The 5000-nt window shown below is 32.4% G+C and overlaps 1 protein-coding gene across 1 annotated transcript in view; it reads left to right on the top strand.

The window, feature by feature from the left end:
* Positions 1–4877: 4877 nt before the first annotated feature.
* LOC122257412 (uncharacterized) overlaps positions 4878–5000 on the top strand; it is a 31945-nt gene continuing 31822 nt past the window's right edge. Inside the window, exon 1 of the mRNA XM_086552079.1 lies at positions 4878–5000. This exon is cut by the window's right edge and continues 1706 nt beyond it. The gene's annotated coding sequence lies outside the window, so the exon portion shown is untranslated.

The raw sequence follows: 5000 nt of genomic DNA, 5'->3' as shown, positions 1-5000 counted from the left end.
CTATGACGGTTATAATACTGATGATTATAATTATCATAAAAATGATGATACTATTAATGACCATTGTCAATAATGGAAATGATAACAATATTGCTAATAATAACAATAAGAATTATCATCATTACCACTATTAAGATTTTTATTATCATTGTCACTATTAGTAGTAGTATATCTGTTATTATTATCAATGTAATTATAATTATTGATATCAACATTAAGATTAATAACAAAAGAACAATAATTAATAGTAAAGTATCTGGCAAAGTATGTTATAACTGCCATACATGGTAATGGACGTTGTAGAAGTAACACCAAAGAGGAAAAAAATAAAATTGAAATGAAGAGAGCAACAGAGAGCAACAAAGAGCAATATTCCTCATGATCATCACCGTAATAACACCACCAATAAGACAAATTATTACAGCAACATTAGCTATGCAAAATTACTAATAACACAGTACGGCACAATTGAAACACAACTAATGATAATAAGAACAATCAGAACGACATCAATGCAACAAAAACTATGATATCAATGATAGGAATAATGACAATAATAACAACAGTGAATACCATGACAAGAAGGGAGCAGCTTAATGTATACTGGCTGTGTAGTTATAGAGTTTAATAGAAGAACAAAAACAAGAGCATAAAGAATACTGAGTGATTAAATGCATATTTCTAATAGCGTATCCTACCAATGTCAATAGCATAAAAATAGTAACTTCCACCGACCAGAAACAACCATTACTAAAAAATAAAGCATACTCGATCTGAAACAGCATGGCATACTCGTGACTCTTGCAGAAATCATTAAAACTACAACACGGATGCCTACCACAGGGATACTACCACTTGTCCTCCGACCACTTCTAGTACTACATTTTATGACCACCAACACCAATACTTCCTGCTACTACCATCGCTACTGCTACCACAACTACTACCCCTACCACCAACACTACCACTACTACAGTAGGGGTAGTGTAGCTACTCCTATCATTTAAGCTACTATGACTAGTACTATTCAAAATTATCAAGCTGATAAAATAGTATAAAAAAAAATCATAATAAAATGCAGAGGGAAACTGTAATAATGATAGTAATAAGATAAATGAAAATTGTAATGATGAAAGTAATAATAATAAAGATAATTATAATAATAATGATAATAATAATAATAATAATGACAGTGATGATAACAATAATAATAATCATCAAAATAATAATAATGACAATAAAAATAATCATAAAAATGATAAAAAATATTGAAAACAATAATAACAAAAATGATGATAATAGTAATAATTATACAAATAATAAAATTTCAAAATTAAAAAAATAAAAACAATAATTAGGATCAAGATATAATAATAACAATGATATTGGTAATAAAAACATAAATAATTTTAACAGTAACGACAACATCAATAATAATAATGGTTATAAGTTATCATAATGACAATAATGAACTATTGATATCAATAGTAAAAAAATATATATATATCATCAGTAATATTAAAACTAATTATTACAATCAGTAATATTGAAAATGCACTATTATTTTTAAAAATTATAGCGATAATGACACTGACAAAATAATAATATTATCATTAATAATGATAATAAGAAGAATAAGAATAAGAATAATAGCAATAATAATCATCATCATAACAATGATACTATTAAATATCATTATCATAATTGTAAGGATGATAATAATAATAACTATCATAATTGTAGGGATGATAATGATAATTATCATAATGATAATTACAAAAAAAATAAAATACTGATAGTATCAATGATAATGATAAATCAATAATAAGTATGATAGTAAAGAAACAAAGTGATGAAAATAATAACAATAATAGTGGTGGAAATAATAATAATAACATTAATAATAATAATAATAATAATAATAATAATAACAATAACAATAATAATGATGATAATAATAATAGTAAAAATAACAATCCTAATGATAAAAAAATAATTATAATAATAATAAAAATAATAAAATAAAAATAATAGTAATAGAATAATCACAGATTGTTTCTGATATTAAATCTGTAATAATTTAATAATCGTTATAGCATTAATAACTATAAAAAATAACAATCACAACAATAATTATCTGTAACAAATATTGTCACTAATATGATTAAAAACACCACTACAAAATGTTATCTACTATAGTAGTTGCAGGCATTTTGTTATGTAATTGTTATCCTCCCTTATTATCTGTATTATTTTACTCATATCATCATTAATTTAAACATTAATATTTGTTTCACTCCAATGTTTTTATTTTTTATAGCTGTTGCTGTTATTAGGCCTACCATCATCATCATCATCTTCCATATCGTTGTAATTTTTATCTATAGACTGTTTGAAACTATCATCATTATTATTCCTGTCAATGATTTATCAACACAGGTAATATTATAATCAATCGTTATTTTCGTTGTCATTTTGAACAACATTGGTACTATTTCTTAACAATATGATTTTATATCAAAATTAATGATATCTGTTTTATGCATTATCATAACATCAATGTTACCATCACTTATTTTATTCCCACCATTGTAATTTTTTGGCAAAATAGGTTATAATAACACTGCTTCTGTAGCCATAATATCTTTTATAACTTTCCTTGTAAGAAACTCAATAATGCACATTTATTTCATCATTTTCAGTAGCTCAGTTTTCCTCTCACAGAAAACGGAAAGATCTTTTTTTAAATATACAAAATGAAAAACCGAAAAAAAATATGTAGTACTAAAAATGAATGTAGTAGAAAGCATGCTAGTCTATGCTGCATTATGATGTAGAGTATTATGTTAAAGGTATCACTGGTTTAGTATATGTTTCAAAAATATATGATAAATAAACAAATGTATAATATGTGTTTCTTTCCTTTTAGTTTAAATTGAAAAGGAGACGTCATTGCACAATAACAATTTCTACCATACTAGCCCTATCATCACCATACTTTTTTAAAAACACCAGCTTATGCAAAAAATTGTCACTGTAATTTTGCCTTTTCATCATCACTCTGTCATATGCAATCAGGTTGATAATAAAAGTCATAACTGCATCACAACATCAGCGATGCCGGTAGTAAAAGTTGAGGTAATTAAAAACAAAATTCAAACACTGAATCTAGTCATATGTTTAATTACAGTATATCACATTTTAATGTGACATTTACATGAAGCAAATCCATACGATCAAGTATTGCACAATTACATCAAAATTGTTGCTAGCGCGGAGTGCATCTAATAAACATTAGCATTGTGACATTTGCTGCAGCTTGCACGAATATATTCCCTGCTATTTATCTAACCGGTAACAAAATAGAGCCAGAATTATTATTCCATCACAAGCCGGCATAACCAATATTTTTGTGGACGTCACGAGAGCGAAGGATCATTAGCGGATGACGGTGAAAAATAACATTCACCATCACAGGGAATCAACGTTTAATTCGGACGTGAGATCCTTCTCCGCGCTCTTTTTTTCTCGCTCGCGTCGGCCCACTTAGTTCAAATGGAAACTAAACCCTGATATGCAGGGATTATATTATTCTACATTGTGTCGACAAAAGTATTAATTTTTAGTTTCCGCTATGGCTGGTTCCGAATAAACATCCATTAATACAGAACGCAATTTCAAATGCATTATATTACACCAATTTCGGGAGCTTTTGTATTGATTACACAAGCAAACAGAGCAAACGTATTGCATATTTTCCGTGAATATTAAAATACGGTAATATTTCAGAAATACAGTTACACGATCGTGATTAAAAAGGATACATCCATTCACTCATGGCTGCCGAGAATTTGGGAGTTTTTCCAAAATTTTGTGACCGAGATTAATCTAAAAAGTTATAGAAATCGCCCCATAGTTACAGTGGCATGTTGCAAATATTTGTAATTGGGCCTTTCAGTGCTTGGGCGGGCACGGCTGTAGCAGTTGATACAATATGCGGTGATGCCAGTCGCCGGCACCGCACGCAATGTCACCTATTATTGCAGGCACGGCTCGTATTCGCCAGAGGTCGGGGCCGGACCTCACGAGCCGACAGGAGATGGCAGGCCTGGGGATTAGCGCTGCCTATAATAACGAGATAAGATTTATACAGGTGATCAAGGCGTATTCCTGTTCTTTTGCATCGTACATCTGGTAACCGGGGCGTCACCATGCACTCTGCTTGCTTTCACGGCCTGAGTTGCCAGTTGTGCGTCTTTCTGCCACTGTTTACATCATGCTTTCGGGGGGGAATATACGCACCTATTCTATAACGACACACATACTACTGATTGTCCAACTTGGGGGGAGCGGCAACATGGGTTTTATGGTATTTCTTAAGAAACAGCTTCTCTAAAAATAGAAAGTCAAGGGTTTGCTTTCAGCACATACGGCATCTGCGTGACGTCATGCATGCAACATTCACCAGCAGATGGCAGCACGGGGTGCAAGCATTTTTGGATTGAATTTCATGACAAACGAAAAAAATACATATAAGCCGCGAAAAGGTCAACACAGTAATAAAAAACGAACAAATTACCCCATCTCGTTATTGGCTGACCTTTCCGTGTCACCAGTCTACAGTCTGCAGCAGGCACATCTACAGCACCGAAAAAAAGACTATTGTCTACGAATTCCTGCCCTGCACTTACTGCGAGGACGTGCGACGACGGAGCGAGCGATCGAGCGAACGACAGAGGGAGAGAGAGCGATTCCGAGAAACAGTCTTCGGAAAAAGGCAAACACGACTTCCTTCTTACCGTCACCGCAGCCTCAGGAGTCGGGCGTGAGGGGGAGGGGGGTTGGGTGACGGGCATGGGGAGGTGGGTGTGGGTGTGAGGGGGTTGGGTGGGGAGGAGTGACAGCAGTAGCGGCAGTAGTAGTAGTGGTAGTGGTAGTGGTAGTGGTAGTGGTAGTGGTAGTAGAAGTAGTAGTAGTCGTAGGCGTGCCACGGTCGCAGA

Source organism: Penaeus japonicus, unplaced genomic scaffold, assembly GCF_977035675.1.
Source record: "Penaeus japonicus unplaced genomic scaffold, GWHDUDI00000001_assembly GWHDUDI00000002, whole genome shotgun sequence".
Taxonomy (NCBI): Eukaryota; Metazoa; Arthropoda; class Malacostraca; order Decapoda; family Penaeidae; genus Penaeus; species Penaeus japonicus.
This window is presented reverse-complemented; position numbering and strand designations above follow the sequence as displayed.